This window comes from Ovis aries, chromosome 5 (genome assembly GCF_016772045.2).
Source record: "Ovis aries strain OAR_USU_Benz2616 breed Rambouillet chromosome 5, ARS-UI_Ramb_v3.0, whole genome shotgun sequence".
Taxonomy (NCBI): Eukaryota; Metazoa; Chordata; class Mammalia; order Artiodactyla; family Bovidae; genus Ovis; species Ovis aries.
Window position 1 is genome coordinate 56420038 of NC_056058.1, and position 13110 is coordinate 56433147.

Sequence of the window (13110 nt, forward strand, 5' to 3'; positions counted from 1 at the left end):
AAAATGGAGTTTTTCAAGCTGGACACACTGCCTTCCTCAACAAAGTCAGGGCTGTCTTAGGAGACAGTTGAGTATTGGTTAGACAAAGGTCATAAAATATATAGAAGTGTGATCTGAGACACATGGTACCTTTGGAAAGAAGGAGGTAGCCGAGAGGATGCGAGACAGGTCCAGGAGCTTGTGTCCCGCACGTGCTCTGTAAAGCGCTGCATAACTTGGCCCTGGCCGACCTCTCTGCTATTGACTTCTGCCCAATGTATGCCCTCACCATCTACAGGATTTCCATGTAGATAGATTTCCATGTAGATTTCCATATTCTTCAGCATGCTATGCTTTCTCTTTTACAGATCACCAGCTTGGAAACACCCTCATTCTCCCCACCTCCCATCCCGTCTCAACACACAGACACACACCAGCATAAATGTCCATTACCATAACATACATGCACACTTTGCCAGGCTAACACAAATGCACGCTTGGGCCATGGAAAGGCTTCCCTATCCCTCAGGTCCTGTTTCAGTCTCCTATCTGTCTGGTAGCCCCGTGGCCCCTTGTGCCAACCCCTACTGTAACACTGATCACACCCACCATATCACAAGTGTGTTTGTGAATGTGACCAATCTCCTTCCCACCACTATCCAAACTGTTAGCACCTTAAAGGCCAGAACGCTATTCTGTTTTCACCAAGTCAGGTTTGCTTCTTGCTCATCTTGGGCTCACCAATTATTTGCACAGATGACCAATAAACATCTGTGGATTAAATAAATTAGTACCTTCAACTCTATTTCAGGAATTCATGTAAGGAAAACATAGTGCAGATAGGCAGTCATAATAGTTACTGTATATCGAGGGTTTACAAAATGTGAGGCATGCTGGGTTTAGGGTTTTACATGGATTAGGGTCCTTGATTTTCCCAGAAACCCTATGATACATATACAATTCCCATGCTCATTTTACAGATGAGGAAATTGAGGCTCAGAGAGGTGATTTCCCTAAGGTCACAGAGTTACTAAAACATGGTGTAGGGATGTGAACTTCTGTTGTTTCTACTTGACCATCGATATCCTGAATTATCAGGCTAACTGAAGCTGGCTGTATACTCGGAGAGGGTGCTCCAGAAGGAAGCATTGAGGAGCTGGGTGTTAATGCAAATCTGGCTGACTTTGCCAAGGACATTTTATCTTCTGTGAGGAGAGAATTGCAAGAGAGGGATGTGAAAGGCTAGGGGGCCTTTATGCTGAGAAAGAGAGGACGCAGGATGACAAATGAAGTAAACTGAGAATCCCACATCAGAGCAACCACAGAGTCCATCTCAGACAGGCATTTCATCTATCAGCACCATCCCGACAACCAGATAATTAAAGATCTCTGGGGAGAGGGTTCCCATCTTGACTCTCGAGCGTGAGTGCTGTGTTCTGAAGCCTGTTCTCCGCATGGGGCTTAGCAAAACCAGCTTCCCAGCTGGCCTGAGAATTCCTGAAGCAAGCATAACACCCAAGCTTCCCCCTCCTCCCCCAACTCAGACAAAGGTGGCAGATTATTCAGAAAGCAAGCTTAGCATAAGAGTAATAATTGCTTACATTTACTGGGCACTTGCAATCAGTCTCAAGCAACGGATTATTTCATTTAATCCTCCAAAAGAATATAATGAGATAGATATTATCCCCATTTTACAGACAGGGGATGAGGCAAAGCAATTGTGTCTGTTACATGTCTACTGCTTCTCAGCCCCACGTCCATCCTTCCACCTTGCATGCTCGCTAATCCCTATGCAGCCGGAAGTCTGCAAGCTACATCACCTGGGACCCTTAACCAGCTGGTTTCCTATTCAGCAAATAGAAGGCAGACAATGGAGAAGAGAAAGCCAAAGAAAGGGAAAGAGTTTCTTCCGTGCTCCCCTGCTCCTGCAGCTGCAGTCATCTCCAGCCGCCAGCCTATGTCCACTCCCCCACTCCCAGTGTTTGTTCGTTTAGGTGTTTTACTGAAGTATAGTTGACTCACAGTTCAGGTGTAAAGCAAAGTGATTCTGTTATACATACTTTTTTTCAGATTCTTTTCCATTGTAAGTAATTACTAGATAGTGAATAGAGTTCCCTGTGCTAGGCAGTAGGTCCTTGTCTATTTTATACACAGTAGTCTGTTTTGCCACACCCTCTCAAGGGCAGTGGGAGCAGCCAGGTGGAGCTCTCTCCTCAAAACTCTGAGAGCCAATCTTGCAGGGCAGCCCCTCTGAGAACACCAACCCCACCCCACGCCAATTCTGGCAGCCCCATCTCTTTGTTCCCTCCGCCTTGGATGGCTGGTATTTCCTCTAGTTATCTCTGAAGTAACTGCCATGTTCCTTTTTGCTCTGGCAGCTTCCAACATGTATATCCTCAGTTCTCTGGATTAAATTCCTTCTCTCCAAAGTACCGATTATGGTGTCTGTTTCCGTAACTGAGTTTGGACTGATACAAAGATGTCAACTATCTGTCCAACGTCACGTAGCCAGTAGCATGAAGATTACGCAGCCCAGGTTCTCCAAAGAAGTTTAAATGGGCAGCTCTGTCTGCCATGGGGAGCTAGGGCCATAGCAGAAAATCAATACAAATGTGTTGACATGAGCCAATTTCCTAGAGCTCACATCATAATTATATTTTCATTAATAACAGTAACATATGTGCATAATGGTTTAGAGTTTGGAAGGGATTTCCTAGCCATTACTTCATATGCTTTAGGAAGAAAATATAATCAAAGGTATAACTTTTGGGGTAGGATAGATGTTAGTTAGTATCTTGGTTCTGCCATATAATAGCTGCATGATCTCTGGAAAGTTTCTGAACTTTGTTCCGAAACTAACTTTTGTTATCTATGACATATGGTTACTTGAACTACCTACTGCCTGTGGCTATTGTGATATTTAGTTAATGTCATATATATATATATGACATTAATGTGTACCAAGCAATGTGTAGAGTCTGAGATTTTATCCTGCTTACAGCCTAATAAGCTAACTTGTTACTATTTCCTGCATGCTGGTAGAAGACAGGAGATTCCTGGGTCAGAGACAAAGGGTGTTATTACTCAGGACAATAGCATTAGACAGTTTTGTGTCAGTTTTCATGGAGAGCTTACACCTCAAGTCTCACAGGGATGATACCAAGAGCCCACTGTGGGTGCCTATACACACAGTGGGTTGTGTTATGGGGGAATTCTGTGCTTGGGGGATTCGCTACTTTTATAGGAAGCTGGAGTAAGATGACTCTTTGTCTGGGGGAAACGTTACCTCATCTCTAAAGCTTGCTCCTTGAAAACATAGCCATGAGAAATGATCCAGAGTGTTCAGAGCCTTGCCTTTGGGGCAGAGCCAGCACGAACATGCAGCGATATAACTGCTCCCAACAAAATATACCAAGTATCTACTTAGCAATTACACAGTGAGTGGTAGTTATCACTCCGTGTCTCACAAAACCCAATCATGATGGAATATTTGTTCCAGTCTATAGTTGAGGAACTTCCCTGGTGGCTCAGACGGTAAAGCGTCTGTCATGCACTCAGAGTTGCCTGGCCAAACATGAAAATGACCTCCTACCAGCTCATGAAACACAGTGCAAAAGTTAGAATAGCCTGGCATGACTCCCTGAGACACTATGTGATGAATTAGCTGATGTTCATTTATTCACTATTTCATGTAAGTATTTAATGAGGGTTTATTATAAATATACCAGGCTTCCCTTGTGGCTCAGCTGGTAAAGAATCCTCCTGGAATGCAGGAGACCTGGGTTCAATCCCTGGGTTGGGAAGATCCCCTGGAGAAGGAAATGGCAATCCACTCCAGTATTATTGCCTGGAAAATCCCATGGACAGAGGAGCCTGGTAGGCTACAGTCCATGGGGTCGCAGAGTCGGGCACGACTGAGCGACTTCACTTTCACTTTCATAGTTGAGGAAAATGGCTCAGAGACATAAAATAACTTGCTCAATGATAATACCCTTTGGGGAAGTGGTGGTTATGGGTCCAAAAATCATAATCAAGATGCCCCAAATCCCACGTCCAGTCCTTACCAGCACAAAGCCTATTGGTAAAGACAGGTGGCACATACATTCAGCCCAGGACTGGCTACAGTTTCTGTGGGGCTCAGAGCCCATATTTCTAGAATTCTTGAACTTTATAAGCAGAGAGGCTCGAAATACAAGCTAGTCTTGTGGGTCCCCAGCTGTGTTTACCAGAGACCTAGGGCCCACTGAGCTTTCTCAGAGGATATCAAGAGTGGAGGTGGGACGCATGAAAGGAAAGTTGGAGAAGCCTCTATCCAAGCAGCTCCACTTTTACTAGGGTGATGATAAGATTGCTTGTGACTTTTTTTTTAAGGATAGGTACACTCTGAGAAAATCTCAGATTTAACTCAACTAAAATTTTATTTAAAAACAGAAAAACTAAGGCCCATAAAGGCCAAGTGATTTGGGCAAAATCTGCCTCCAGTGTAGGAGACCCGGGTTCAGTCCCTGGGTCCAGAAGATCCCCTGGATCCACTACCAAGAAGTCATGGACTCTGAGTTGCCTGGCCAAACATGAAAATGACCTCCTACCAGCTCATGGAACACAGCACAAAAGTTAGAATAGCCTGGCATGACTCCCTGAGACACTGTGTGATGAATTAGCTGATGCTCATTTATTCACTATTTCATGTAAGTATTTAATGAGGGTTTATTATATACCAGGTTTCCCTTGTGGCTTAGCTGGTAAAGAATCCTCCTGGAATGTGGGAGACCTGGGTTCAATCCCTGGGTTAGGAAGATCCCCCGGAGAAGGGAAAGGCTACCCACTCCAGTATTCTGGGCTAGGGAATTCCACGGACAAAGAGTCAGGCACGATTGAATAACTTTCACTTATTATATACCAGGGATTGTGTTAACTGCCAAGAATACAACTGTGAAAAAGATAAATTTTGATTAGGTTACCAGTTCTTCTTCATTCATTCAAATATATGTAACTGTGAGTTAACTGCTGTGCAAAGGCACCGCCCTCAATGGGTTCCAGGCTAGTGGAAAGAGGTAAATAAGAATTTCTAATACAAGAATGATAAGTATCTAAAAGAGGTACACTGGTGAGTACACAGGTTCACCTCATCTGGCTTTGAGGGCCCAGAAAAAGGTCCTGGAATCACTCCAGATGAAGCTGAGATCTGAAGGAGAGGGAGTGAGAGAAACCCAGTTAGCCTCACCTGAAAAATGAAACAATAATAATATCCTCGCCTCAGAGATCCTGTGAAGGTTCTCTGAGATATTGAACCTGAGAAGGTTCAAAGAGATATTAATGTGAACAGTCCAGCCTGGCACACAGGGATGGCATGTTACTTCTGTCCCTATCTTCATATACACAGGAGCTGACCAGGAACTGATGTCTGTCTGTCTGCCTGTGGCTGAAGACCAAGGAAGTCAGCAGCCCACACAGGAAGAAATCTGTCTCCAGCTTCCTTAGCATCTGAGTCCAAACAAATAACCAGGCCCAGACACTGGCCTTGGACAGGAGCCTGCACGGCTGGCCACTTCATTTGGGAATTTCACCCTGTGGCAAAGACTGCACCAATACAGGTTTTCTCCTGAAGTGGTTTCCTCCCTCTCTGCACCCATCCCCTCCCTACTCCCACCTCCTCCCCACCCCGCCCCCATCCCCTCCCCACTCCCACCCCCGCACCGAGTGATTTATGTCCCACTGAGGGCCTTTTCCCCTTCAGAGCCCATCTGGCCTTCCTGCCTCAGCCTGCAGCGAGGGTGTAATCCTGTGTTTGCAGCTTTACCGACGGTTTCTATGGAAATTATGACAATATTACAGCTATTGTGGAGCCACATCACTGCCGATTGAATGAGGAGACGGGGCTTGAAAGGGAAATCTGGAAATAAATATCAACAACCTAAGTCCTTAGCGACAATGGCTTGTTTTTCGCAATGTGGTTCCTACCCACAGTAAGAAACAATAACAAACTAGTATTGTTCTCATACTAATAATGTGAAGAAGGGTTATTTCTCAAATCCCTGGTGGAGATGACACAGAGAAGATAAAAATCAGGCCCCAAGCCAGTGCTCACTGGCAACAACCAGAAATGAGAGTCTCACTTATATGCGGACTCAAAAAAAACCCCAAACAAACAAAAACAAAAAACCTCATAGATACATGTGGCTCTTGCCACAGGCAGGGGAGGGCAAACGGGGTGAAGGGGGTCAAAAGGTACAAACTTCTAGTTATAAAATAAGTAAGTCATGAGATGTAATATATAGCATGGTAACTACAGCTAATAATGCTATATTGTATGCTTGAAAATTACTAAGACAGTAGATCTTCAAAGTTTTCATCATTAAGAAAAAGTTCTGAAAAAAAAAAAAAAAGAGCAAGGTAAAATTTTAGACAGGTTAGAGAGCTGAAACATGTAACTTAAGTAACTGAATATGTCCAATTTCTGCCAGGCTACAACTGCATCTGATTTGGTGTGGTTTGTTAACTACTCTCTCAAATCATCAGAAGAGCTTTGCAAGGGAACTGGGAAATAAAAATGCTTATTTAAGGAAAAGGAGTGGTCAGCACCCATTAATAGTTCCCAAATGTTGAGACGATAAAGCAACCCTAAAATCTGACCCCACGGAGGGTTTCTTGCCAGCACTGTTCCTTACTTTCCTTGTGGCCCATATTTTCCTCCATGAGAAGTTTAATCTTTTTTTTCAACTACGTTTTGAAGTTCATTTAAGCAGGATTCTTTTCTTTGTAAGAGAAAATGCAATGCTTTTACTCAATTTCAAAAGCAATGCAAGTTCACTGTGAAAAGAAAAAAAAAGTGAAAAATGTTCTTGGGACTTTTCTGGCTGTCTAGTGGTTAAGACTGTGTTTCTACCACAGGGAGCATGGGCTTGATCCTTGGTTAGGGAGCTGAGATCCATGTGGTGTAGCCAAAAGATAAAAAAAAAATGTGAAAAATGTTCTGAAGAAATAGAAGAAAACACAAGTTATCTCACTGCTAAGATTTTGTTAAATTTCTGTTTTTTTATTGTGGCTGACAGTGCGGGTTTGGGGATTCAGACAGAATTCTGGCTTTGCAAGCTGTCTTCACTCATGCAGATTATTGAAACTGTAAACGTATTCTCCGGAGAAGGCAATGGCACCCCACTCCAGCACTCTTGCCTGGAAAATCTCATGGACAGAGGAGCCTGGAAGGCCGCAGTCCATGAGGTCGCTGAGGGTCGGACTTGACTGAGCAACTTCACTTTCACTTTTCACACACTGGAGAAGGAAATGGCAACCCACTCCAGTGTTCTTGCCTGGAGAATCCCAGGGACGGGGGAGCCTGGTGGGCTGCCATCTATGGAGTCGCACAGAGTTGGACCCGACTGAGGTGACTTAGCAGCAGCAGCAGCAAACGAGTTTTCCTACTTGAGCTGTTGTTGATGGTGGCTTCCTTTAGAGGGCGGTGGGCCTAACTAGCCCAGGAACACCTTCTCACCCACTGTGTTTCCATAGCATTGTTCTTAATGGCTCCATAGTATTCTGTCCCATGAATAGGTCATAAACAATTTACAGTATCCTGCTATTGAATCAGATGTTCTATACATTTAATGTTAAAATAAAAAGTAACTTCCTATAAATAATCTCTAGTCATTCCTTTGTTGTTGTTGTTTAGTTGCTAAGTTGTATCTGACTCTTTTGTGACCCCATGGGCTGTAGCCCACCAGGCTTCTCAGTCCATGGGAATCTTCTGACAAGAATACTGCAGTGGGAAAAACAAAAAAGAATACTGGAGTGGGTTGCCGTTCCCTCCTCCAGGAGACACCGCCAACCCAGGGATTGAACTTGCATCTGTTGCACTGGCAGGCAGATTCTTTACCACTGAACCACCAGGGAAGCCCCATCTCTTCCTTTGCTTCCTATATGTTACTCATTAGAGAGGTTCAGTTCACCTGGTTTACAGCAAATACACTGAGCACATGTGACTGTGGAGGAATTAAGGAAAAGCAGTTAGGAGCAAGTGGCAGGTCATGCCCTCTTAGAGCTGAGCTAGTGGGCAGAGTGGAAAGAGCACTACCTAGGGAAAAAGGACATTTGGGTTTTGGCTCCACCCTATCAACCCCCTTCTTCTAAGTGTGTGACTTGAAAATGTGATGTAATCTCTCTTTTCTCATTTTTAAAATCTGTGTAATACTCTCCAGGGTTTTTTGTGAACAGAATTAAGAAATGTAAAATGCTTTTAAAAGTGCCTGGCACAGCACCATTCACAACAGCCAAAAAAGAAGTAACATTCCAAATGTTCATCAACAGGTAGATGGAAAAAAACACATGATAAATGGATTTGACAATGAAGGTCCGTCTAATCAAAGCTATGATTTTTCCAGTAGTCATGTATGGATGTGAGAGTTGGACTATAAAGAAAGCTGAGTGCCAAAGAATTGATGCTTTTGAACTGTGGTGTTGGAGAAGACTCTTGAGAGTCCCTTGGACAGCAAGGAGAGCCAACCAGCCCATCCTAAACAAAATCAGTCCTGAATATTCATTTGAAGGACTGATGCTGAAGCTGAAACTCCAATACTTTGGCCACCTGATGCAAAGAACTGACTCATTTGAAAAGACCCTGATGCTGGGAAAGATTGAAGGTGGGAGGAGAAGGGGACGGCACAGGATGAGATGGTTGGATAGCATCACTGACTCAATGGACATGAGTCTGAGTAAACTCCAGGAGCTGGTTTTGGACAGGGAGGCCTGGCGTGCTGTAGTCCATGGGGTCACGAAGAGTCGAACACAACTGAGAGACTGAGCTGAACTGACAATGGAACGTTATCCTGCCACAGAAAGGAATAAGGTGGGGTGGTTCGTTTGTAAAGTTCACACATTGAGTGTTACTCTTAAAAATATGCAGCTACTAGATTTTTAAGTATTACAGAGTAAAGGCAAGAGGGAGAAGGTAGAAAAAGGCCACTCTGGACATCAGAGTTGGAAAAAGGTAAAATAAGAAAGGTATGTGCTCGCTTCGGCAGCACATATACTAAAATTGGAACGATACAGAGAAGATTAGCATGGCCCCTGCGCAAGGATGACACGCAAATTCGTGAAGCGTTCCATATTTTTTTGGAAGAATCAATATAGTGAAAATGAGTATACTACCCAAAGCAATTTACAAATTCAATGCAATCCCTATCAAGCTACCAGCCACATTTTTCACAGAACTAGAACAAATAATTTCAAGATTTGTATGGAAATACAAAAAACCTCGAATAGCCAAAGCAATCTTGAGAAAGAAGAATGGAACTGGAGGAATCAACTTGCCTGACTTCAGGCTCTACTACAAAGCCACAGTCATCAAGACAGTATGGTACTGGCACAAAGACAGACATATAGATCAATGGAACAAAATAGAAAGCCCAGAGATAAATCCACACACATATGGACACCTTATCTTTGACAAAGGAGGCAAGAATATACAATGGAGTAAAGACAATCTCTTTAACAAGTGGTGCTGGGAAAACTGGTCAACCACTTGTAAAAGAATGAAACTAGATCACTTTCTAACACCGCACACGAAAATAAACTCAAAATGGATTAAAGATCTAAATGTAAGATCAGAAACTATAAAACTCCTAGAGGAGAACATAGGCAAAACACTCTCAGACATAAATCACAGCAGGATCCTCTATGATCCACCTCCCAGAATGCTGGAAATAAAAGCAAAAATAAACAAATGGGATCTAATTAAAATTAAAAGCTTCTGCACAACAAAGGAAAATATAAGCAAGGTGAAAAGACAGCCTTCTGAATGGGAGAAAATAATAGCTAATGAAGCAACTGACAAACAACTAATCTCAAAAATATACAAGCAACTTCTGCAGCTCAACTCCAGAAAAATAAACGACCCTATCAAAAAATGGGCCAAAGAACTAAATAGACATTTCTCCAAAGAAGACACACGGATGGCTAACAAACACATGAAAAGATGCTCAACATCACTCATTATTAGAGAAATGCAAATCAAAACCACAATGAGGTACCACTTCACACCAGTCAGAATGGCTGCGATCCAAAAATCTGCAAGCAATAAATGCTGGAGGGGGTGTGGAGAAAAGGGAACCCTCCTACACTGTTGGTGGGAATGCAAACTAGTACAGCCACTATGGAGAACAGTGTGGAGATTCCTTAAAAAATTGCAAATAGAACTACCTTATGACCCAGCAATCCCACTTCTGGGCATACACACCGAGGAAACCAGAATTGAAAGAGACACATGTACCCCAATGTTCATCGCAGCACTGTTTATAATAGCCAGGACATGGAAACAACCTAGATGTCCATCAGCAGATGAATGGATAAGAAAGCTGTGGTACATATACACAATGGAGTATTACTCAGCCGTTAAAAAGAATTCATTCGAATCAGTTCTGATGAGATGGATGAAACTGGAGCCGATTATACAGAGTGAAGTAAGCCAGAAAGAAAAACACCAATACAGTATACTAACACATATATATGGAATTTAGGAAGATGGCAATGACGACCCTGTATGCAAGACAGGGAAAGAGACACAGATGTGTACAACGGACTTTTGGACTCAGAGGGAGAGGGAGAGGGTGGGATGATTTGGGAGAATGACATTCTAACATGTATACTATCATGTGAATTGAATCGCCAGTCTATGTCTGACGCAGGATGCAGCATGCTTGGGGCTGGTGCATGGGGATGACCCAGAAAGATGTTATGGGGAGGGAGGTGGGAGGGGGGTTCATGTTTGGGAATGCATGTAAGAATTAAAGATTTTAAAATGTAAAAAATAAAAAACTAAAAATTAAAAAAAAAAAAAAGAAAGGTATGAAGTACTGATGGGTGCTATAACATGGATGAACCCTGAAAACATTATGCTATGTGCGAGAAGCCAGGCACAAAAGGGCCTCATATTGTACGATTCCATTTACATGAAATGTCCATTACAGATACATCTACAGAGACAGAAAGCCGATTAGTGGTTGCCAAGGGCTGGAGGGAGGGGCGAATGGGGAGTGACTAATGGGTGGAGAGTTTCCTTTTGGGGTGATGGAAAAGTTCTGGAACTAGAGAGTGGCAATAACTGCACAACCTCGTAAATGTACTTACTATGACTGAAATTTACTGAAAATGTTTTAAAATGATACATTTTATGTCATATTTTACCACTGTTTAAAAAAATGGTGCCTGGCATATAATAAGCACTCAATAAATTTTATTTTTCATCCTTATTCCCCTCTCAAGGTCTCAATTTTTCTGTTTCTAAAGTGAGAGAGACAAAATGATCTTTGAAACTGCTTCTAGCTCTGAGATTCCACAGTCTAGTTGGATGAATTTGTCTAGTGATGGAAGACTCTTTTCGCTAATATCCATTTCCTGCCCTCCCCTCCTCTGACCTGCTCCCTGCTTCAGAACACTCACTTTTGAAGTTGCCAGCGCCTCTTCCACACAGTCCCTTCAAGTACCTGACAGACCCCTGACGGCTAGTGATCCGGAAGAGGCTCATGGTGGACTCTCAGTAAATATCTGTTGGACGCACGGAGGGATGAGAGAGTCAACAAAGGAAGGAGGGAGTGGAAAACCACTGACTCTGCCAGCAGGCCTCCTGCGTAATCGGCTGCAGCTGACCCCAAAGTCAGGTTTCCTGAACGGTGAGCACACATCTTCAAAGAGGTAATAAACACTCACCCAAGGACACTTTCCCTGAAAATTCCTAAAGACACTATTGGCTGAGCCACTATGTCCACTCCCAAAGCGCCTTATTTTCAATCTGTTGACATGTCTTAAGAGTAGGAGGCTGGTTCTTTTTAAACTGGTTCAAGTAGGCAGAAGAAAATTTTTAAAAAAGAGTGAGTGAGTCTAGCCTCCTCCCTGTTCACTTAGTACTGCTGAGTCCTGTTCACAATTGGCAAGAGGTCTTTTCCACCAGCCCCGTTCCGCTCTGCAGCTCCAAGCTGTTTGCTGCCTCGCACCTCTCCTATTTCGAGCACCCCAGCAAAGTTTGACCTCCTCCTCCTTCTAATCGCTCAGACTTCCTTTCTTTCTTCGTCACTGTCATTTCCAGGTCATCCTCTTTACCCCTCTTTTTCTTGTCTGTTTTTTACAAAGCCTTGCCTCCACTTCATATTTCATTCTCTAACCTAGCTTGCATTGGGACTTCCCTGGTGGTCCAGCAGTTAAGAATCTGCCTGCCAATGCAGGTTCAATCCCTGACCCAGGAACTAAGACCACACATGCCATGGGGCAGCTAAGCCCACACACTACAGCTGCTAAAGCCAGCATGGCTACAGTCTGTGCTCTACAACAAGAAAAACCGCCACAAAGAGAAGCTGGCGCACCACAACTAGAGAAAGTCTGCAGACAGCAGTGAAGACCCAGGGCAGCCAAAAATAGATAGATAAGTAGATAAAATATTTTTCAAAATAGCTTGCACTGTTTTCCTCTTTATGGTCAGATACACATTTATTTTTAATATTCTCCCTCAATCTTGGACATTCTGAAAGGTGGACGGGTGTTTTTGAGCCTTTTAGATCATCGTGTATAGTTCCTATACTTCTTTCAAATTTCTAAATCTTTTCATATTGACAAACTGCCATGACTCATTCTGCCATTCCAACACACACACACACACACACACACACACACACACACACACACCCCTATGTCGCTTTTATTGTACTCAAGATCAGGGATTGACAAACTATTGCTCTTGGGTCTAATCCAGCGTACCACCTGATTTTGCAACTAAGGATTTATTGGTACACAGCCACATCCATTCATTTACACACTGTCTATGGATGGCTTTGCTGTATAAAGTTTAGTAGCTAGGACAGATAACTTATAGTCTGAAAGGCCTAAAATATTTGCTATTAATACCTGGACCTTTACAGATAAAGTTTACAAACTCTTATTACAGACAATTCAGTGACACCTCATCCTTTTATTTTCAGACACTTAGCTGAAAACAAGAATTGCCAGATATTGTCTTCATTTCAAATCACTTCCACCTATTTCCCCCTCCCTGCTCCCCACTTGTAATCTCACTGGCTTCCTGACTCTCCCTTGCTGGTATATAGGAGAAAACTACATCTCTGGAGAGGTTTTCCCTGCCTACCAATT

At 43.2% G+C, this 13110-nt stretch overlaps 1 protein-coding gene and 1 non-coding gene across 3 annotated transcripts in view; one reads left to right on the top strand and one right to left on the bottom strand.

Annotated features, from left to right (window-relative positions):
- Positions 1 to 13110, bottom strand: part of DPYSL3 (dihydropyrimidinase like 3) — a 117441-nt gene that overhangs the window by 89114 nt on the left and 15217 nt on the right. The gene's annotated exons all lie outside the window — the stretch shown is intronic.
- Positions 8981 to 9087, top strand: LOC114115124 (U6 spliceosomal RNA). Its single transcript, XR_003589607.1, has one exon. It is a non-coding gene; the product is annotated as a U6 spliceosomal RNA (small nuclear RNA).